Raw genomic sequence first — 24,486 nt, 5'->3', positions numbered from 1 at the left:
TTTCCAGCCCCTTGATCATTTTACTCACCTTTTTCCAGCTCTATGTTTTCTGTGTGTGTGTGTAAATGTGCAATAAGAACCTCATAATGTTCCTTTCTGCCAAGCCCATCAAGAAGCTGCTTCTCAACCCAGCTAAATAGAGTCGCTGTGATCACTTGCTTCCTCCCCTCCCCCCTGTGCTTGTTTTGGAAGGTATCATTTCTGGAATTCCAGATAGAACACTGGAGCCCCTTTCCTCCCTATTACACAGCTGTTGAATTCTAAGTACACAATTATGCAGGCAGGATCTTTAGATAAAGCAGCTTGAGGACGTTCAGACATTAAACTCCAAATCAGATAACAGCATTCGTTTTGAGTATGGCACAACGCATTATGCATCCGCTAAGTGGAAGCTTAAAAACAAAACGAGAAGTCGAGAGAGAGAGAGAGAGAGAGAGAGAGAGAGAGAGAGAGAGATACAGAGAAGAGAGAGAGAGAGAGAGAGAGAGAAATAACCTTCCACTGATACAAAGCTGCTAAGGTAATAATCATCAGATGCAAAGCCCTTCAAATACAAGGAGGAGGCAGAAGATTAAATGGAGTTGAATTCTGCCCCCCATCCTCCATGTGCTGTTCGGAGCCTTTTGAACTCTTAGTGGCTCCATTTGATGATACCCAGGCTTTCTTTATGTCGTCTGTTTCTGAGGGGAAGTATGTAGGTTCTGGGCCAGCCCGTTAACAAAAAGCCCATTGGTTAAGCAGAGATGGCTATTATCTCATACCACTTTCACTCTTAATTGCTGCCCTCCATGTTATTTGTTAGTTTACTTAATTTTTACCTCACTCTTCAGGTGAAAAATGCTCTCAGAGCATCATATTGTGATTGATAATAAAACAGTTCCTTCCCTCAGGCTTACAATCTGAAATGACACGACACAAAAGGAAAAGGGATTAGTGCAGGGGGGGGGGATAAGCAAACTAGGGCATTAATTCATAGTTGCAAAGTTCTTATAACTGTTCTTTGCAGCAAGGGGGGGGGAGTGAGGCAAGTCCGTAGCTGCTACTCCACCTGCTTCTCTGGAGCAAGTTTCCTGTGATGTTCTTTCTGGGTGACAGGGAGAGCAGACTGCAGGTAACCCTTGCTCCTCTGAGTTATGTCAGAAACAAGGATGTGCTGCGCATTAGCTCTGCAGACCCACCCAGGACACCTTGGTTGTCTCTGGCTCAGAATCATTTTCAGTTCAGGCACAACGTAGTCCTAATATGGAGCCCTGGCTCTGCAGAACATGGACTTAACATGCAAGTGGTCATCTGCATCTGGGGTGGGAATGAAGCTTAGTGGCAGAACATGCAATCTGGGTGCAGAATGTACCTGGTTGGAAACCCAACGTCCCCAGGTGGGGCTGGGGGACAAACTGCTTCCAGAAACATCATTTTCTCGAGAACTATAACAAGCCATGATGATGGTTCTTCTTTTTTGACTTATTGATTAAATATGGTCAGCTAAAAACCAACAACAACCCTGCCATAAATAATTGATCTTTCACAGATCTAAAATTCAGGAACACGTCCTACACTCAGAAAGAGGGATCAGTTTACTGAGAAAGCACATGATGTGTGTGCAGATGGTCTGAAATTTATTCCCCAGTGCTTCCAGTTGAGATAATATCTGGTAGAGAGCTATGATATACTCCTGCCTTAGACTTTGAAGAATCACTGCCAGACACTGGAAGCCCAGCTAAGCCAAGCTGTCCAGCAGCCTGACTCAGTATGACTTTTCCAATTTTCTGCTAGATGGACAGAGTAACTAAAATAATGCAGGGGGTTGTGGTATGTTTTGGGGGTCTTGGAACTGCAAGCACCCTTAAAAAGGTAAAGGGACCCCTGACCATTAGGTCCAGTCGTGTCCGACTCTGGGGTTGTGGCACTCATCTTGCGTTACTGGCCGAGGGAGCCGGTGCACAGCTTCCGGGTCATGTGGCCAGCATGACAAAACCACTTATGGTGAACCAGAGCAGCACACGGAAACACTGTTTACCTTCCCCCTGGAGTGGTACCTACTTATCTACTTGCACTTTGACATGCTTTCCAACTGCTAGGTGGGCAGGAGCTGGGACCGAGCAACGGGAGCTCACCCCATCACGGGGATTGGAACCGCCAACCTTCTGATCAGCAAGCCCTAGGCTCTGTGGTTTAACTCACAGTGCCACCCGCTACACTACACTAAAGAAAGCACCACCTCGAGTGACCCCCCCTTGACCCCACCACCACTTAGCTGCCCCACCAGCTCCAGCATTCACCAATCATCACTGGGCAGAGCTCTCCTAGGATGGTTGCTTTTACTTTCATGATGAACTTTTATCAAGACTTCAGAACAGAGGATCAAGCCACCTCTAACCTTGGCCTTAAAGTTCTCATCTTGAATTTTTGATTGGATAGTTTTAAACAAAACAGCTAAATTCCATCCTGTTTTCAAACTCACTAGCAATCAGTCATGGGCCTGTTCTGTTCTGAGCATATATTTTTTTAAAAAGAAGGCCTGAAAAATTCATATTTAAATCAGATGTGCTATGAACACGTATTTTATATGTACTTTCCAATGTTTTCCAGTGCGTTAGTCCAAACATGTGCATCTTTTACATAAAATTGCCACAAAACCCTTCACAATGATATGATGCTTAGCATTTCTCCTTAGTGAGTTCGCCCATGTACAAACCTCCCCTGGAGCTAGCTTTACCCATCACTGTTACATATGGGGTTAACATTTTATCACTGCCAGGCTTTCCAAGGCCTAACCACATGCTGAGAGTGGAAATTAGCAATGGGAAAGCTACTTTATCGTAACCATAATAAAGTTTCATGTAAGATCTCCTCCACTCCAGTTTCACACTATCATTACAACATAAGATGAATCTCGCCAGGGAAGGTGGGGAGGGGGACTAATTACATTTGTGGACGATCAGGGTGTGACAGAGGGAGAAACATTTGCCATCTGCTGTGCAAAAACTGTAAGAAAAGAATAAATAAAGGTGGTTTTGCTGTTGTGAATTCATGTATACAGCTAGGAAATACAGGGTGATCAGCTGTCATTGATTTTCATTTTCAGGTTTTCCTCACTTTCGAAAAGGGATGTGGAAGGGAACTGAAGGTAGCTCCATTGCATTATAAGTGCAGTGACACATTTTCTAAATCTAATCACTCTGACTGAAGTTGGAACTAATCTTGAGGGAACTTCTCCTAGTTCAACTCTTGTTTGGGGACTGGGGATCGAAGTTAGATAGTCATTTCTTTCCCTACCTCAATCAATCAATCAATTATGGACACTAATAGATTCAATGCTGCTTCATTTTTTTCTGCATGAAGCAAAGCCGCACGCCCCCCCCCCAATGCACCCGCACACAAACAAAGGTGAACACTGGGGGGGGGGGGATATTGCTGCACCTTTCAGACAGCGGCAGATGAAGGCTGAAATAAAGAATTGGACTAAAAGCTACATACACACATACATACATTTTTAATGTATTTTTACATTTATATCCCAACCCTCCTACAAGGAGCACAAGGTGGTGTATACTGTTTTCTCCTCTTCCTCATTTTTATCTTCACAACAACCCTGTGGGGTAGGTTAGGCTGAATGTCTTTACAATTTGTTTGCAAATATTCAATAAACGAGTTCCATTCTTTTATAAAAAGTTTGTTATCTTGATTTCTTATTTTTCCGGTAAGTTTTTGCCATTTTTGCATAGTTCATGAGTTTTAGTATCCATTCGCATGCCTTTAGGTTGACAGCTTATATTAAAAATCTGACAGTCCCTAATTACCGAAGGCTATTTACAAAAGCCAGACTTAACGTCTTCCCTTCTGCAGTGTTTGATGGCAGATTGAGAGGAGTTCCTTACCAGGATAGACTGTGCTCGTGTGCCCAAGACATTGACTCTGTAAAGCATATTTTGCTGCACTGTGTTAAATTCCAGCAAGCCAGGGCTGAACTGATATTACCCCTTGTTAAGACTTTTCCCGGGAAAATCAGAGGCTTACTATGTCAGGTTCCTACTGGAAGATCGGATAAATGGTAGAACATTAGCAGTGGCGAAGTTTCTATCGGTGGTGGTAAGAACCAATGATCTCTATTCCTAAGCCTGTACATAATGCTTATATAACCTGAAGGCGGGCTGTCAAAACTGTACTGTTTTATAATGAATTGTTGGGTCTCTGGACCATAATACAGATTTAATAATAATAATATCCATTTTTCTTTGGTTGGGACTTCTTTTTTCCATTTTTGGGCAAATAACATTCTTGCCGCTGTAGTCACATACATAAATAATAATAATAATAAATAATATATAATTTATTTATATTATATATATATATATATATATATATATATATATATATATATATATATATATATATAATAAAATAATAAATAATTAATAAATACTATTTAGGTAGTACTACCCCTATAATTCCCAGAAGAAAAGCTTCTGGTTGTTGTTGTTGTTGTTATTTACAAATGTCATTTTAAACATCTTTTTCAATTTCCCAGTAAGCTTTAACCTTACTACAAGGCCACCACATATGATAGAAAGTACCTTCTTTCTCTCTGCATTTCCAACACTTATTTGATTTTGATTTATACATTTTTGCCAGTTCGCTCAGTGTTAGATACCATCTATACAACATTTTCATATAGTTTTCTCTTAAACCATAGATAGCATGCTGTAAATTTCATATCCGTAATCCACAATTGTTCCCACACTTCCATATCTATATTATAAACATTATCTATCGCCCAATGTATTACTGAAGATTATATTTGCTCATCCTTTGTCTCCCATTTCAGTAATATCCATTTTAGACAGCACTTTAACATTACATTCCAACAATGCATTGCATTATAAACATGTTAATATAAGAAAGTGCCACACCTTGGTAGCTGGAAACCTGGTTTGAATGCAAGAAATCCTGGGTTCAGTAGCTATTATTTCCAAGTGTAGCTGGGAAAGACCCCTGTGTTGACACCTGGAGAGCTTGATCTCACTTGGTATGAAGCAGCTTCCTACTGGTTGTGTTCCAATTGTAAAACTCACACAGTTATATATAACAAGCACAAAAACTGCTGAGGCCCATAACTGTAACAACAATGTATTGATAAAGAGAATTTCAGTACTACGAAAAAGTTTGACAAAATATCACTGCAATTGCAATGTACATTTCAACGAGGTTTACTAAGAACCATATAGCACAAACATAATGATTATCATATTGGAAAATGCTTCGAGCAACTGACAAACAACAGGCTTCCAGATAAGGTCCTGCTTTGAAGGTTTTCCTCTGAAGATAACACCTCAAAACTATTTCAAGGTCCTGGCTGCAGTCTCACACCCCGCACTTCAGGAATTCTCTCTCCCATTACTTTATACAGCATAAACTCTATACTTAAAAAAGGGAGACAGGAGAAAATACAAAAGATTCTGTGTGAAATTAGGCAAAAAGAAAAAGAGCTGAAACAACCAACAAATACAAATATTCACTGGCAAATTAAGATGCTGCAGAGAGAATTATCTATACTAACAACACAGGAGATGTGCACAAAAAAAGAATTTGCTAGTAAACCTGCAAAATAGTTAGCATAATAACTGAGAAAAGAAAAAGAGAAGGTGATATTGAAATTACACAAAGGGAACACTGTAATAACAGATATGACAAATATGAAAAGGGTATTTCATCAATATTACTCTAAGTTGTATAAAGGTCAAATATTATCTAAAAGAAAAATAACTGAATATTTGCAGAGACAACAACTACCAAAACTTTCTGATTAACAAAGACAAATAATGAATCATCCTATAACTATTCAGGAAGAAGAAGAAGAAGAAGAAGAAGAAGAAGAAGAAGAAGAAGAAGAAGAAGAGCTTGGATTTTATATCCTGCTTTATCACTACCTGAAGGAGTCTCAAAGCGGCTAACATTCTCCTTTCCCTTCCTCCCCCACAACAAACACTCTGTGAGGTGAGTGGGGCTGAGAGACTTCAGAGAAGTGTGACTAGCCCAAGGTCACCCAGCAGCTGCATGTGGAGAAGCGGAGACGTGAACCCGGTTCCCCAGATTACGAGTCTACCGCTCTTAACCACTACACCACACTGGAGCTATGTGATGCTATTAAAAAGCAAAAAATGGGGGGAGGGGAAAGGTACAGGGTCTGGATGGATTATTGGCTGTCTACTATGAAACTTTTGAAGAGGAACTCCTACAATCCTTGCAACAGACAATGAATGATACCTTACAAAGTGGTAAAATACCAGACAGCTGGAGAGGGGCCAATATTACACTTATAACTACAGAGATTCAAGATGTGACTAGTGAAAAACGATTGACCTATCTCCTTGCTGAATAATAACTATAAACTATTTACATTGATATTGGCTGAAAGATTAAAATAGATTCTGCAGGAACTTATTCACTATGATCAACATGGATTTTTGCCTAACAGACATTTAAGAGAAATGCATTAGACATTTTGGAATATTTGAATCATCATAATGAAAAGCAAGCTGCTCTGGTTTTTTGGATGAAGAAAAGGCCTTTGACAATCTGAACTGGGTATTTTTGTTGGAAGTTTTTCAAGAAATGAACATAAGAAAGAATTTTATTAAATGGGTAAAATAAATGTAAACAACACAAACAGCACAGATAATGGAAAATGGAGATTTGACTAGACCCTGTGATATACAGAAGGTGACAAGGCAAGGATTCTCATTAAAATCTGTGACTTTTCATCCTGGTCTTCAATATCTTGCTTAGAGACATTAGACAAGATGAGAGAATTATGTGAATAAAGTTTTAAAAGGAAACATATAAATTAAAAGCAATTGCTGATGATTTGATGTTAATTTAAGGAAACCCGCTTCAGGCAGCAGGAGTTCTTATGGATAAACTGAAATAGTTTGGTTTACTAGCAGGCTTTAATATTAACCGGGGGGGGGGTGTTAACAAAGAATATGACAAGATCAGAAGGTTTTGATGGAGAAAACTGGGTTTCAAATTACAAATAAAAGTACTTGGTTATAACTGTGACTAATATGAACTGTACATTGTTTCAAAATAATTATGTCAAAACATGGGCTGAACTTAAAAAAAATATATGTCAAAATGGGAGAAGTTAAAATTGTTGTTGCTTGATAGAATTTCAGTGATAAAAATAAATGCTGTGCCTAGAATGATGTTTCTGTTTCAAACAATACCTATTGTGAATAATGATTTACCATTTAAAGAGTGACAGAGAGATTTATCTAAGTTTGTATGACACAAAGCCATTAGTTAAAATGAAAGTACTGCAAGATGCGAAAGAAAAGGGAGGACTGGGAATTCCTGATTTGAAATTGTACTTTGCCGCTTGTTGCTTAGTATGGGAGACTAAAAAGAAAAAAAGGGGAATTTTGGAATTAGAATGTCATGATTTAAGGTTTGGATGACATGGATATATGTGGTATGACAAGGTTAAAGTTGATGTGGACTTCAAAAATCATTTTGTTAGATGTTCTGTATTGAGAGTCTGGAATAGATACAAATCTAGGTTTTATTTGAATTTCAACACAAGTGTTTCATAGAAGAGAGACAATAGGTAATGAGAAATGGTTGACATATCTGGAATTATTAGTGTAGAACAGAGACTAAAATTAAATCAAGGGAACAATAACAGAAGGTTATAGTCTCCAATGGTTTGCTCATTTGCAATTGGTTGAGAGATTAAGTTGGATAAAAAGACTTTTGGTATAGAACAAAAAAGGACAATTTTTAAAGTTAAGTTAGGTATAGATAATGAACATATTATTGTGAAAAATGTATAAATTACTGAATTGTGAAATGCAAGGGGGGAAAGATTGCATAATTAAATGGGCACAATGTGAACATATGTGGACTAAAAGGTTAAAATATATACTGTGATATGACTTAAAATATTTTTTTAATATAATGATGCTTCATTGGTACTTAACACCTGAGAAATTATTTAGAATGTGTAAAAATATTCCAAATACGTGTTGGAAATGTAAAGAACACGAGGGGACATGTTATCATGCTTGGTGGACATGCAAAAAAGCCAAAAAAATATTGGATACAAATACATACTTTGATATGGAGAATTTTGAAGATTGATTTTCAAGTGAAGTCAGAACTCTTCCTGCTGGGACATGGATATACAGTTAGAAAAGGACTATGGGACTTTGTTACAATATATGATTCCAGCTGCAAGACTTTTATATACACAAAGATGGAAGGACCCATTATGAGAAGCAGTAGAAAACTGGCTGTTAGTTGAGATGGCAAAATTGACGTGTTTAATCAGAGAAAAATAATTGTTAACATTTGTTAAAGACTGGATATCTCTCATAGACTTTTTGCGTGAAAAAGAAAAAGAAATAAACATGGGGTGTCAATCCTGAAAAAATTGAAAGCGGTCAAACTGAAAGTGTAACAATACTCTTTTAGTAAATATATGACGAGTTATTTAATGCAATAAATTTATAGATGCACCACCTTTTATCTTTATGTTTAATTAAGCCTTCCCTGTTTAGGATTCTTACTACATCTTCGCCACATCCCCTTTGTTGGTCGTATGGATTACATAAATACAGATTTTAACACCCTTTACGAATAACCATATTGACTGCTTACAATAGTTAAGCTGTTCATAATCCAAGGAGTGAAAGTTAAATGAGGCAGCAAATAACATATTAGCATGTTGTGGTTTCATTTATCTTCATTAAGGTTTATTAACCTTTATTTAGGAGCAATGTATTAGTTATTTAATTTGCACCATATAGAATATCATTGCCCTGTCTCTTTATTATTATTACTTACTTACTTACTTACTTACTTACTTACTTACTTATTACATTTCTATACTGTCCTTATTTCAAGATCACAAAGCGGTCTGCTATATAAAAACACAAAATTATATAGCATAATAGCGAACAGAAACAATACCCTCTTCCACAGTTTAAAAGGCCATAGGTTGCTTAATTTGCCAAAGACCTGCAAGAAGAGGAATGTTTTCAGCTGGTACCTAAAACTATGTAGGTAATTGCACCTAATGAAGGTGCCCTGAGGAGATGTTACATCTTTGCTCAAAGAGCTGCACTGTTTGTCCACTTACATATCTTTAGGCATCTTTAGGCCTTCCTGGGGACAGCATCCTACAAGCAGGGAACACCGTAGAAAAGGCCCATTCTCCTGTTGCCACCCTCGGGACTCCTCTTAACCCTCCTGTCACTGGCATGTTGCCCCCAGAAGGTTGCCCAGAGGGGAATGTGGCCTTCAGGTTGAAAAATGTATCCCACTCCTGGTTTCAATACGAAAACAACCCTCAGTCCCAGAGTCCAGAAAGAGAGGTGGTTGCGGCGCTCATCTCGCTTTAGTGGCTGAGGGAGCCGACGTACAACTGGGCCACAATTGTTCCCTGAGCCTGAGGTCCTGTCTGTTTTAGCACTGCTTCAACAAGCCAAAGGGTGGGATGTCGGGGGGGGGGGAATGAACTGAAGAACCCCAAACCACAACTGATAATCCATTATTGTGCACTGGTTCCGTCTTGAAAAGAACAAGGCATCCATCAACACTCCTGGATCTGGAGAGAAATTCAAACGGAAGCATCCCTAATGGGAACTAAGGTAAACCTATTCATTGTTACTGTTTCCTGGTCCAGACTGGCTTTTGCCTTAGGCAGATCATAATCATAATAATTAACTTTTATAGCAAAGTTCATGGGTATTAATGGGTCCTTTCTTTTTCTCCAAGTGGTTACTAACCCATTAAATGAAGAAGTTACAGACGAGAAACACTTTGATACATTGCTCATTTGGGGACTACTTAAAAGCATAAAACCATTGTGTGCAAGTTGCATGACTTCCATATTTAAAGTTGCAGAATGGTTGCATGACATGGCTGGTAAACCTTTTCCAGCCTCAGGGCCACATTCCTTTCTAGGCAGCTTTCTGAGGGCCAGCTGTGGGCAAGGTCACAGGCAGAAAATTGGTGGAGCAATGAGTACACTGCGGCAGGCAGTTTCTAAACACACTTGCATTCCTCTCTAATTTACCAGATTTTTTCAATGAATGCTGGGACACTTTAATTACATACATACATACATACATACATACATACATACTATGTTCGGGATGTTGATGCTGCAGCCATGGCAGTGGCAGAGGGGCGGCCGCCGCCTTGACCTCAACTGCCATGTTTCCCCTTCCTCCGAGGCTTCCATCTCCTTTCTCCATGAGCCTGGGCAGCCCCTGAGTTGTTGGTTCTTCAGTGGTGGTGGTGGGGAAGCGGTGCGCAGTGGGTAGGCATGGAAGGCAGAGAAGGAGGGCCGAGAACAGCAGTGGCAGCCAGACTTGGGCAGTGCAATGCCTCCCTTGCATGCAAGCAGGAGGGGGCGGGGATCCCTCAGCTGGGGAGGGAGGCTTCCCTTTGCCTGAGAGATCCCTGCCCCCTCCTGCTTGCATGCAAGCTCTGATAGGCAGCGTGAAGCCTCCCTTCAAAGCTGAGAAATCCCCGCCCCGCTCCTGCTTGCACACAAGTAGGAGTTGGGAGGCTGCTATGATAGGCAGCATGAAGTCTCCCTTCACAGCTTAGTTGCTGGGGTCAAGGAAGGTGGAGGCAGCCCGGAAGCTGCATCTTAGAGCCCCTGCACCACTATCATATGGGGACTTCCAAGCAGCTCCTGAAGCCAGCCAGAACCAACCGCTTTAGGCTGCTGAGACTGCCGCTGCTGCGTTTCCCGGGGACATTAGATGAAATCCGGGGACATTCTGGGGATGGAATTTGTCCGGGGACTTATTCGTAAATCCGGGGACTGTCCCCGGGAAATGGGGACATCTGGTAACCCTACTCAAACTTCCATCCAGAAAAGCAAAAGACATTTATCATCATTATTATTATCTTATTCTTTTCAGAAACTTTATTGAATTTTTTAAAAAAAACATTTACCAAACATAAAGTTATGCCTTCTAAGTGTTGACATCAAAACAAGTTCACACCCTCAGGGTTTACTTCAATCTCAACCCTGAAGATATAAGAACAACAACAACAACAACAACAACAACTATTATTATTATTATTTTGTTACCCATCCTTCACCATAAGGTCTCAGGACACCATAAGGTTACAACAATTAAAGCACAGTATTAGTCATAAGGGTTGCTTTAAGGTATATACAGTAAACCCACAATTTACGTTCATTTAACGTGTGCATTCAGCTTTGCATTCATGGCAAAAAATATTTAACATTTTAAAAGGGGTGGAATGACTTTTGCAATACCACCCAATGTGTTTTGACTTTGTGCAATTTTTGCTTTAATCACAATTCTCATAGTGTAATCCCCACATAAATTGCAGGCTTCAAGTATGCCAAAGGTGCAGATGTAAAGAGTGCAAATATTATTCATTCGCTGATCAGATTTCAAGACCCATTCTAGCCAGGCAAGAGCACTTGGGGTGTAAAGCAGTAGAGTCAAAGAGGGACGTTTGGAAGAGTTCTGAGGATCTGCATTCAGCTCCTTGGCCTAAGATTCCCAAGTTGTGTTGTCTGCCATTTTGACTGATCAACAAGCAATGGAGATTCTGCGTGCCTTTGCAAATTTTGAGTGGTGGTGAAACATAGTTGGGAGGGGGGAGGGAGACAGAGGGAGAGAAATCATCCAGCAATCTGTTGCTTATCTGAATGAATGCTAGGAGCTTGCAAGGTTTTTTGTTTGTATGTTACCCATTGGTTTTCATGACTGAAACCTATTTTAGTTTCATCATTCATTCACTAAAATTGCATTTGTTTCATTTCTCATTCATTAGACTCACATGCAATTTGTTTCTTATTGGTTTTGTGTGTTCTTGATTTGATTTGATGGCTTCAACTCAGCCTTTGCATCTGCTGCAGGTAACAGTGGCACAGCTGATTCCGCCACCAGTTCCAGACAGCTGCCATTCCATTTTCTCAGAATATCCAAAAATGTTCTGTTTTCCAGTGTATTTCAGAGAGAAATTGTTGCTTCCAACTTCACTCCTAGTGATCCTAATCCAGGACCATGGGTTGTATCCAGTACCAGTCATACACATAGTAGACCCACTAAAATGAATGGACCCAAGTTAGTTGAGCCCATCAATTCCAATGGGTCTATTCTGAATACAACAACATGGGATACAGCTCAATGCTGCTAAGCATAGACAGCTGTGGCATTGGGTCAGGACGCTGGGGGCTCCTGCACACTCCCAAAGCTTTCAATTGCTGATGCTGGGCATGAAGAATATAAATCAGGGCTGGTGAGCCAAAAGAGCCCCCCCCCCCCCGGTGTCATCTCATGCACATACACCATATCCAGCAAATATATGGACACAGAGTCAGAAGCGTCAAGGCAAGTGGTTGGTTCAGAATTCCCAGAGAAACCTCCCAGAACACCAGAACCCTCCCAGACACTTTCCCCTGAATCAAAAGACCCAGTTATCTCTCACTGCACACCACCAGTCCAGCAGTGCTGAAAGTATACCTGGAAAGAGGTCATGGAATGAAGGAGGAGTGGCAATCTTCAAGTCAGAGGGATTGCCCTTAAAAGCTTTTTAAGTGCTCCACAAGGAATCGGAGCCTAAAGGATATAGCCTGCAGGCAGAGGAATGAAAGGCCTTAGTCTGCTCCCTTCTTTTTCTGGAGCAAGTTGCTCACTAGAAGCTGCCTGTGGTCTAGCAATCATTGACCAGCCTTCAGCCTTTCCCCATGGGTTCTGTCATTGGGCCAACACATGATACCTGGCCTCTCTGCACCCAAATTTGTCACTCGACTGGCCCACCCATCCCTGGTAAAGGGTTGCGTAGAGGGTACTGCAACTCCCAAGCTGAAAAGGAATCCCCAACCCTAATGTAAATCAGAAATAAAAGCAGAACTGGTAAGGCTAAAGGGTGGGAAAGAAAAGAAGGTACGAGGCAAGAGGCTTTTATGCTTTCATGCCAAACAGTTTCTATGTCCAGTGTACAGAAACCATGGAGGAAGACCAAGGTCAAAACACATTTGTGTTCTCTTAGGGGTGAAAACAGGGACCCAGGTGGCGCTGTGGGTTAAACCACAGAGTCTAGGGCTTGCCGATCAGAAGGTTGGCAGTTTGAATCCCTGCTACTGGGTGAGCTCCCGTTGCTCGGTCCCAGCACCTGCCCACCTAGCAGTTCGAAAGCACGTCAAAGTGCAAGTAGATAAATAGGGACCGCTCCGGCGGGAAGGTAAACGGCGTTTCCGTGCGCTGCTCTGGTTCGCCAGAAGCGGCTTTGTCATGCTGGCCACATGACCCGGAAGCTGTCTGCGGACAAACGCCGGCTCCATTGGCCTATAAAGCGAGATGAGCGCCGCAACCCCAGAGTCGGACACGACTGGACCTAATGGTCAGGGGTCCCTTTACCTTTTACCTTTAGGGGTGAAAACTTAAATAAAATATTGGGGTGGCAGGTAAACCCCACCCCACACAATTGATCACTAGGCATGGTGTACACACACCATTTGAATGATAGTGCCCAACAACTTGGGGAGGATGGCCCCCTCAAATATTTTATGGGGAGGCAAAGGGACCTTGACCCCTAGAAGTTGGCTCCTATGGGTTCTCTGATATGTCGTGAGTTATAGTTTTTGTTCATATCTTGTCAGTATACACTGTGTTTGTAATATTTTGCTTTGAATATTAGAATATTGTTTTTCATTCTTACTAGGTTCCATAACATTATTTTTATATGCTATATGGATTTTTGTTAGTCTGTAACAAATTTTGATACCAGTTCCCCCCCCCCCCCATCATGCCTTCAGTTTGTTAGGATGTATTTCCTTTTATGTACTGCTTATGTTTTTAATATGTTTATGCATTTTTGTTATTGTATTTCATTCTTGTTGTAAATCACTTCAGGACTTTTTGTTATGGGAAGTGATTCATATATTCAGTGAATATAACCTAACCCCCAGTGAAGAGTTGTATAAACATGCTTCAAACAAACAAATTGCAGTGATGGTGTGTGGTCTTGAGCAGTGATCACTGTACAGAGTATGCCCTGGTTTTTAACTGCAAAGCTTCAGTGGTCACTCAGAGAGCAAACAACAGAGAGAGGAAAGGACATGGAAGAAGAAGAACAAGAGTTTGGATTTGATATCTTGCTTTTCACTACCCGAAGGAGTCTCAAAGCGGCTAACATTCTCCTTTCCCTTCCTCCCCCACAACAAACGCTCTGTGAGGTGAGTGGGGCTGAGAGACTTCAAAGAAGTGTGACTAGCCCAAGGTCACCCAGCAGCTGCATGTGGAGGAGTGGAGACACGGACCCGGTTCACCAGATTACGAGCCTACCACTCTTAACCACTACACCACACTGGAACTCCATTGCAACTGACAGGTCTAGTTCCCTGCAACTGGTCCTTCTCTGGCTAATGGGTCAGGTCAGGTTTGTCTCTCCCTTCCCCAGTATCAACTATCTCATACAACAGACAAGTGAGGCGCTGGTGGGGCCAACACTGGGGTCTGCCTAGTTGACATTGACCTGTTGTAAATCCTTTTCAGTAGTAAGTCAGTGGAGTGGTGTTTCCAGTTTTGGACACCACAATTTTAGGAAGGTATTGACAAGCTACAACATGTGCAAAGGAGGGCTACCCATATGATTAAGGGTAACCAAGGCTGGAAACCAAGCCTTATGAGGAATGGTTGAGTTGGGTATGTTTAGCTTGGAGAAGAAGAGAATGAGAGGATGAACATCTTCAAATATCTAAATGGCTGTCAAATGGAAGGTGGAGTAAGTTTTCTTATGCTCCAGAGGGTAGAACCCAATGAATTCAAGTTACAAGAAAGGAGATTCCCACTAAAATACTGTGGCTTTTTAGAAGTGAGTGGGATTTTTAAAAATGCATTTCTCTTTCCTCTTGGTTTTAATATATCTGTGCGGAGTTTATTGTGCTTGTTTGGTTGCAAGTCAGTTTGGGTTGCCATGGGCAAGATAAGAACTTTCTGACAGTAAGAGCTGTTCAGTGGTGGAACAGGCTCCTTCAGAAGGTGGCTGGCTCTCCTTCCCTGGAGGTTTTTAAGCAGAGTTTGAATGGCCATTTGTCATGGATGTTTTAATTGAGATTTCTACATTGCAGGTGGTTGATGACTCTCAGGATCCCTTCCAACTCTACAATCCTATGATTCCCCTTTTGTGAAATGCACTCCAGGTGAGGTTTGTCTCCTTCCCGCCTTATGTACTTTCAGAACAAATTAAAAAACATTTCTGTTTACCCAGGCATTTCATGGTTGAAAGACGCTGTTCCTGGCAACCCTGAGATCACTCGTTGAGAAAATGATTTTATTTTTATTTATTTTTTCATTTAATTGCTTCATTATGGGTGTGTTTACTGCCCTGGGCTCCTTAGGAAGGAAGGGCAGCATACGTCTTGAATTCACCATCACCACCAGATGGGTTGTGTACAAGGAGGCCTTTCCTGCTGTTCTAAATCGACTATTATGCAGCAAATATGTTCCTTTCAATTCCAAGAAGTGATTGTGTCCCTTTCTAGACAGGAACGGCTCACAGAATCAAAGCCATTGTGAGCTGTTTCTGTCTCCAAGGTTATATTTATTATTATCTTGAAGAAAGCTCCTTTGGCTGCTATCAGCCAAATGGCAGGGAAAAAAGGCTTCTTTTCATTAAAAGGGATTTGGGTCAAGTTGTTTGCCTCTGACCTTGGAAGCAGCAAACCTCAAGTGATATGTGGAGGGGAGACGGATGCTGAGAGAGGAGAAGCCCCTTCTCAATCAGAAAGAAAGCACTCGGTGGGTACCAAGAGGCAAGAAGGCCAAAAGGAAATATTTCTGAATGCAATACATACCAACACAGTGTTCCTGAGTTTTCTGATTGGCATCTGCTTGGAAACCGGAGGAATAAAAAGCTAGACTTGATGGACCTTTGCTCTGATTCAGCAGGGTTCTTCTTATATAAGAACAAATTTCTGTGAGGACTTTAAAAAACAATAATCACAAAGCATTGCATAAATGTGGAGAACTGAAGACTGGAAAAATGAGAAACTGAGAGAAATTAAAATTGGTGTATTTGTCCATCATTAGACTTAGAACCAAGTTCTAGAGAGTAACTGCTGCCACACCAAAGGATTGCTTGCTTGCAAGTGCAGAAGACTTATAAAAGTGCTAGTTTTACAGATAAAATAAATGAATATGATTTGGCATAAACACGTTGGAGGATAACCTTTAGGACGATTTAGTCCTTGTGCATTTATGTTTCTAAGACTGGAGGTAATTTGTCTTGAACAGTTACAAAAATCCCAAGATTGCACAATGCTTATCCATGCAGGGGCTATGTCACACATACCAGTTTAAAAGGGAATTACGCGATGTGGCTATCATTGCAATCATCCGCAGCAGCTACATGGAATCTCTGAGTTAAGCGTTAACATCCCACGGCATATATATTACTAGCTGGAGTTCTTTTCAGAATTCACGTAACTCATGCTGTAAAACAGCTGCACTTGTTGCCAGTTTGTCTGATGGCCCACTTCAAGTTGCTCACACTATATCTCTAAATAGCACGGACCCCAGATATATGAAAGACCACCTGCTTCCCTTCAGACAACACTTAGAGGTTTGAGGTGGTTGGTGGCCCTGTAGAGGTCTATCCAGCTCTTTTATAATTTTGACACCAGCACATAGAATTTATTTCATTTCACCGGTCAGTGTGTGGGATATTAGGCATAAGTAGTGCTGGCCTCCACAAATCAAATAACTCTGACTGGCCCAGGTGGATGTAAATTCCAGTCTGGCTGGGAGACGTCGGGGAGCTATCTTCACTTCACTCCTTGTAGAGCCCGTTTAAAACATTTTTGTTTAGGTAAATCTATCCAGATGTGTAGAATTTACATGCATTTTATTTATTTATTTTACCTACTGTTGATTTTAATAATCTTTTGGTTGTTTTTAAGTACCTGGTTAAATCAGTAATTTAATGTTTGGTTTTATATTTTCGTCAACCTCTTGGAGGTTTTCTTATAATCATGTGGTATATAAATCTTGTGAATAAAATAAAGAAATAAAATTCAGAAAAGATAAAAGGGAGGACATTACCCAATGCAATTCGCTCCTGTAGGATTTGGTGATGACCACCAATTTGCATGAGGAGAATTAGATAATTTCATGGAGAATAAGGCTACCAATGGCCTCACTGCCTCAGGAACTAGAGGGGTATGCCTCTGAATATCAGCATCTGAAAAGTGGGGAGAGTGTTTTTACACTCAGGACCTGCTTACTGGCTTCCAAGAGGCATCTGGTTGGCCAATGTTGCAATAGAATGCTGGACTAGAAGGGCCTCTGGCCTGATCCAGCATGGCTCTTCTTATGCTCTTGTTGTTGTTCAGTCGTTCAGTCGTGTCCAACTCTTTGTGACCCCATGGACCAGAGCACGCCAGGCACCCCTATCCTCCACTGCCTCCCGCAGTTTGGCCAAACTTATGCCAATCGCTTCGAGAACACTGTCCAACCATCTCATTCTCTGTCATCCCCTTCTCCTTGTGCCCTCCATCTTTCCCAGCATCAGGGTCTTTTCCAGGGAGTCTTCTCTTCTCATAAGGTGGCCAAAGTATTGGAGCCTCAACTTCAGGATCTGCCCTTCCAGGGAGCACTCAGGGCTGATTTCTTTAAGGATGGATAAGTTTGATCTTCTTGCAGTCCATGGGACTCTCAAGAGTCTCCTCCAGCACCAGAATTCAAAAGCATCAATTCTTCGGCGATCAGTCTTCTTTATGGTCCAGCTCTCACTTCCATACATGACTACTGGGAAAACCATAGCTTTAACTATACGGACCTTTGTCGGCAAGGTGATGTCTCTGCTTTTCTTATGCTCTTAATTCCAGGCAATTAAGAGTTTTGGAAAATATCAGAGTGTTTTATGAACCGAGTTGCAATGCTTTATGTAAAAACCAATTGACCCTGTTAGGGAAATGGGATGATAAGAACAATTTTGAGGAGTAGGCATGAACCAGATGCCTAGGGGAACCCCACATGGCAGACCTGAGCGTTACAGCCCCTTCCCCATTTGTGAATCCTAGCAACTGGTGTTCAGAGGCATACTCCCTCCAGCAGCAGAGGCACACAATAACCACCAGGCTAGTAGCCATTGACAACCTTATTCTCAATGAATTTATATAATCCTATTTCAAAGACATCCAGGTTGGTGGGCATCACTACCTCTTGTATAGGTGAAACTCGAAAAATTAGAATATCGTGGAAAGGTTAGTTTCTTTCAGTAATTCAACTTAAAAGGTGAAGCTAATACATGTGATAGACTCGTGACATGCAAAGCGAGATATGTCAAGCCTTTATTTGTTATAATTGTGATGATTATGGCGTACAGCTGATGAGAACCCCAAATTAACAATCTCAACTTTGGGGTTTTCATCAGCTGTGTGCCATAATCATCACAATTATAACAAGCAAAGGCTTGACATATCTCGCTTTGCATGTCATGAGTCTATCTCATATATTAAACTCAAGTAGCTAATGAAACCAATTGCTTACATAAATGGACTTTTCCACGATATTCTAATTTTTCGAGTTTCACCTGTAGAAGCAAATTTCATAGTTTAACCATGCACACTTTTTAATCGTTTTATGAGACCTCCTTCCCTTCAGAATCTCCACTTTCATGCTGGAGAAAAACTATGAGTATAAAAGCTTTTCTGCTCATCTCAGCTCTAGTCTAGATGTGTCTGGCTGTGACCTGGTATAACAAAGGTTGCGACTCCAAGATTCCCTTATGGTATGCATTCCCTGCTTTAGGTTTCTGCAACATTTTTTTTAACTGCAGAAGCAACATCTGAAAGTAAGATGTAGCAAGTATTGCTGTTCCAGGTTGACACCCTGACAGGGATCATAACAAACCCTGAAATTGGTATTTCCATCCTTGTTTGGCTGATCAGGTGTAAATATAAACTTTAATTATTAACATAATTAAGCCAGTAATTTTCTGCCTGTCCGAAATGTTTGACGACATTTCAGTGCCATCTGCTTCCTAATTGAACTTAATCTCTAAAAGATGTTCAGGGTGGGGGGAAATCAACAAAGTAATAATTATAAGGAACAAAAACCTCTTCCCTCCTACCCTCTGAATTGATGGAGCTCCTAATCACTTTTATTTTCTTGGAGCAGCAGCAACAACAAACAAAGAGATAAACAATTAGGCACAGGTGTGTAGCAGTTCCTGCAGAGCGATGCTTCGGAGCAGAAGCCAAGAGCTGGTGGAAAGTGTGTTCAGAGGCTGTTCAAAACATACCAGAGACATGTAAAGCTGATTTTAAATATATATGTTCTAACCCCAGGAGGGAACCTTTCTCAGCTAAGGGCCACATTCCCTTTTGGGGCAACATTCTGAGGATCACATGCCTGTGGTGGGTGAGACCAGAAGCAAAGTAGGCAGTGCAATCCATGTGCTAGCTTCCATTCACACGCACACACCTCTCTCTGTCCAGGCAATCAAGAGGCTTTATTGGGGTTCAAGGATGCATTCCAGCCCAGCAAAGAATACTCATGGAAGGTGAGAAGCAAGGCTGGTGTGTGTGTGTGTGGGGGGGTCTTCTGTACGCCCATCTCCTCTACATACTGCACCACCTTTAAACATCTCTATTTTATCCCCCTCACTTGCCTTTTTTTCTAAATAAAAGTCTGAGCAGTGAATAAGAACTGAAGAACTGGGGATAATGGGGAATAACTGGGAAATGGAGATAAGACCCCTTGAACTCACTAAGCTCTAAACCTGAAATTCATTTCCCCAGACCAAACACACACACACACACACACACACACACACACACACACACACACAAACTCATGCTGGTTATTTCCTCTTTTTTATGTTCCAATGCAGTTAGTGGGAAAATACCTATCAAAAGATAATTTATGGGTTATATCTTACTAGGTTTTACTCAAAGTAGACCCCCTGAAATTAAAGGGCCTAGTTTAGTCATGTTCATTCATTTCAGTGGGTCTACTCTAAGTTGGACTAGCACTGGCTACAACCCTACGTTTTTAAAGCTATGCCATTGATTACTTTTGACAGCTCTAAAGGTTGTGTCTAATTTTAGACCTATTCAGAAGAGACCCATTGAAATGATTGGACATGACTAACTTAGGCCCATTAATATCAGGGGGTCTACTCTGAGTAAAAGTAGTGGGATACAACTATAAGTGTCCTGTTCTAATCTTTAAAAACAGCCTCCAAACCATCGTCATCATGAAACACCCAACACTGAAATGTCTTCTTTGCCCCATCCCTAGAGGTGGGGAAAGGCATGATTAAACAATGGCATTGCACTTGGAATATGATTAGAGGAAGCTCTGCTGTCTTTGACATTAGTTGCTGATTGAGTTGTTGGAACCAGTGTTAATTTGATGGCAAACCTCCTGGATGACACACCACTGATAAATTAAATTAACATCAATTAGCTTTGCTGGAAATGAAGGCACTTGGCTGTTGGTTGCAAAGGTTGCCCAGGTGTTCATGTGGCTAAATTCCACATCTTCCCATGATGCTGTCAAAGGGAAGGTTCTTGTTAACCGCCTTGGGTAGAGCAGGTGTCATGTTTGAGAATTTGTATTCTTTGTAATGGGAATAGGAAGTGTTGTTTGATGTAAGCCAACTTTAGAGGACACTCAGTTCCAGCCCTTCCCTGGTGATGGCTCCATTACTGCCTGTGTAATGGGTCCCACGAGCTGCCCCCAAACCAAGCCGCCCACTCGCCGAGTCCCTGCGTGCTGCACTAAACCGGCACAGCGCAGAGCAGGGACTTGCTTCCGCGGCGCCGGAAATAGCGTCTGCGCAGATGTGATCCCGCCCACGGAGCGACCTCCACAGGAGTGAACCAGCCCAGGCGAGGTAAACCTTGCCGCCCCCTGGTCTTGAACATCCCTGGCAGTCTACACTCTGGCTAGGCGCCAAACAATTTCAACAGGAATCGGAATGAAAAATCTTTCCCTAACATGTTTCCTTATGCCCTAATCTCCCTCTTATTCATCATTATTAAGCTTTGGGCTGCATATTGAAATGAGGTGAAATGAGAAGACAAAGAGGTGTCACAGGAGTGGAGGGGAAGAAAGATGTTAAAGAGGCGCCTTGGATTTCTTTAATAGAGCAGAAGACTAATCTCTTCAGACAGAGAAAGAAGAAAAGTCCCCCCACCCACCCCCGACGCTCCAAGAAAGATTTTATTTTATTTTATTTTTTTAAAATGGCAATTAGATTCTGGATTTATAACATTAGTCTTTCAAAGGCTTTTCAAAAACTTAAGCAGAGAGAAATGGGGTTGTTGGGGGAGACCGAGTGAGATAAAATCATATAAAAAAAGATGAATGAAGGACTTCAGTAACCCAAGTTGAAAGAAAGGACTTTAAAAATAGAGGCCTTTGTGTGGTACTTTAGAATGCTAACCTGGGTCATCAGATGTGCTTAGTAAAAGCTGAGCTGAAATTTCTAGGGATACAGGAGAATTTGTTCGATCCACATTTTTAAGTTATTTGATGTAAATCGCACCTCTCAGATTAATACTTAGATCAGGGCATAATTATCTTTTCAATTGTGTGTGTGTGTGCGCGCGTGTGTGTGCGTGTTTTAAAAGCTATAGTTCTTGACTTTGAAAAGGTACAAAAATGCATTAAAATATATATTCTGGGGTAAAACAGGTATAGATATACTTGTACTGAGATTAAAATAGACATGTGCTTTGTGATAAAATGCATATTTAAATGTCAATTTAATAGTGATTAAAAAAAAGAAAACCACAGATTAATGCATGATAGAATGGATTTATTCACGAACAATGGGAAACGGAGACAAATAGGAAACAGACTGGCTAAAAAAATTATCAAAAGACATTTTTTTCTGAGAAAAATACTGAGTTCCCTTTCCTTTCACCCATCGCCCTCAAGCTCGCTTTGCAGAATTATATCTTCATATCTTGTGGTTCTCATCATCAAATGATTCACCATTTCACCAGAAGAAAAAATATCTTCTTCCTGGGGAATTATTGCACAACTTGACAAAATAAATAAATAAATAAAATTGGGCTGCTACATGTGAGAATTGGCTGCATTCTTCCTTGTTTTCCATCCAACACACTTAAGAGGGTGGAACTATTTATGCTGGCTGCTGTTGGGGAAACTGTTCTACTCTCCCTAGACCCATAAATGAGTGTACCTAAGTTACAATCGGGGCGCGGGTGGCGCTGTGGTCTAAACCACAGAGCCTAGGGCTTGCTGATCAGAAGGTCGGCAGTTCGAATCCCCGTGACGGGGTGAGCTCCTGTTGCTCGGTCCCAGCTCCTGCCAACCTAGCAGTTCGAAAGCACGTCAAAGTGCAAGTAGATAAATAGGTATCGCTCCAGCGGGAAAGTAACAGCGTTTCCGTGTGCTTCTCTGGTTTGCCAGAAGTGGCTTAGTAATGCTGGCCACATGACCCGGAAGCTGTCTGCGGACAAACGCCAGCTCCCTCGGCCTATAGAGCGAGATGAGCGCGCAACCCCAGAGTCGTCCTCGACTGGACCTAACGGTCAGGGGTCCCTTTACCTTTACTTTAAGTTACAATCATGCATTCCAATGTCTCCACTCTGAGTAGAACTTGATTTGGCTACAACCCTAGGTGCTTCACTCTTTCATAAACTGGTTAGCAAAAAGGTAATCTTACATGGAGTATTTTTTTTAATATTTGTATATTTTGAATATCTTAAAAAGGCCAAGGATTCAGCCAAAGTGAGAACATTTAAACTGGTGTTATAAACTTTCCTATTGAAATCTCCTTCCTCCAAGGCCTGTAAAGGGTTTAAGTGCAATATTAAGATTACAGTCAATTTTCATTCAAAAAATAAATACAAAATATATCACAAATAATGGAAATCAGCTTTGTCTGCATCAGGACTCTAGTGAAGGGAGAGCACACCACCTTTCTAGGAATTTGCTTGAATTGTCAAACTGTCCTCCATTAAGATGATTCTTCTAGAGGACTTCTCTGTCTAAAACCTTTTAAGTTATTATATAGCATTTCAAAGTAATTATACATGTGCTTTTAGTCTTGCACTTTTTTATTTTCTGTAAATGACATCTGTCTACAGCAACTTAAAACCATGGAGAGACCTGGTCTGAACATTGGATTTTTATCTCATTACACATGACAAAGCTACAGTGGTACCTTGACTTAAGAATTTAATCTGTTCCGAATGCACATTCGTAGGTATTTTTAGCCATCTCACCCCTTGCTTTTTCCTTTAAGACTAATTGCAGCCGTTAACAGTCGTCAACAGGTTTTCCACACCCATCAGCCAATCACCCATTCCCACCACCACTTAGTTGGTCTCTAAGGTGCTACTGGAAGGATTTTTTTTATTTTTTATTTTTTATTTTGTTTTGACTATGGCAGACCAACATGGCTACCTACCTGTAACTGCTAGCTGTCAGTTATTATCAACACATAACAGCTGATCAATGCATTCTGCTTCACAGCCACCAACAAATTCAGACACTCGGACCGTATCAGGCTAATTGACATTTCCTGCAAAGTGAAGCCAGTGAATTACATGCCACTTCCAAGATAATTTTTTGGGGGAAATAAAAATAAAATTCTGGGGTTGCCCTTGGATATTGCCTTTGGTTTTGAAGGAATGCTGAATGAAATCTCCAACACTGTTGTCGTTGTTTTCTTTAGCAGAGGCCTTATACAAAAATTGTTTTGTTTTGTTTTTGCAGCTGCATAACAGGGCAGCAACACGTTTTGATATTTCTCAGTGCTAAGTAAGGGCTTATCCACACTTAACCTTTGTCCCAATGTCCCATGTTTCCAGGCACAGGTCAGTGCTTGAAAGCTCCATGTCTGAGTGTTGTTGTTGTTGTTGTTGTTTTACACCCTAGAGTTTTCCCCGTGAAAACCCACTCTTTAAAAAAGAAACACAACTAATAGCAGTTGGGGATTTCTGTTTGAAGTAAAGAGCAGGTTTTCATGGGGAAAGATCTGGAGCAAAAAAAGAGAGCATTCAGACGTGGAGCTTTAAAGTTCAGACCATGCCTGAAGAGCGCAGAGGGGAGGTAAGTGTGGATAAGCCCCACAAGTCATTGGTGATTTTAAAAGATCTGATTGCATGTTTTCCTGCTACACAATAGCATTGCTTTTCTGCATCATCAAATAAAAATCTATGTGTTTCTTAACCTACACCAGCTGTTCTTTAAGGTTCTACTGCAAATTGGAAGAAAGTTGGTTTGTTCTTTTGCAGACCGCACTGTGCTAGTAATTGAGGAGAGAGAGAGAGAGAAAGAGAGAGAGAGAGAGAGAGAGAGAGAGAGAGAGAGAGAGAGAGAGAGAGAGAGAGAGAGAGAGACCAGGTTGGAGGAACAACCTGCACTTTGCATTCTGATTATAATTCTTCAGACTCAGTGCGTCAGCTCCAATCTTTATGCTGAAATGCTAAAACAATCT

The sequence above is a fragment of the Lacerta agilis genome, chromosome Z, assembly GCF_009819535.1.
Source record: "Lacerta agilis isolate rLacAgi1 chromosome Z, rLacAgi1.pri, whole genome shotgun sequence".
NCBI classification, from domain to species: domain Eukaryota; kingdom Metazoa; phylum Chordata; class Lepidosauria; order Squamata; family Lacertidae; genus Lacerta; species Lacerta agilis.
This window is presented reverse-complemented; position numbering follows the sequence as displayed.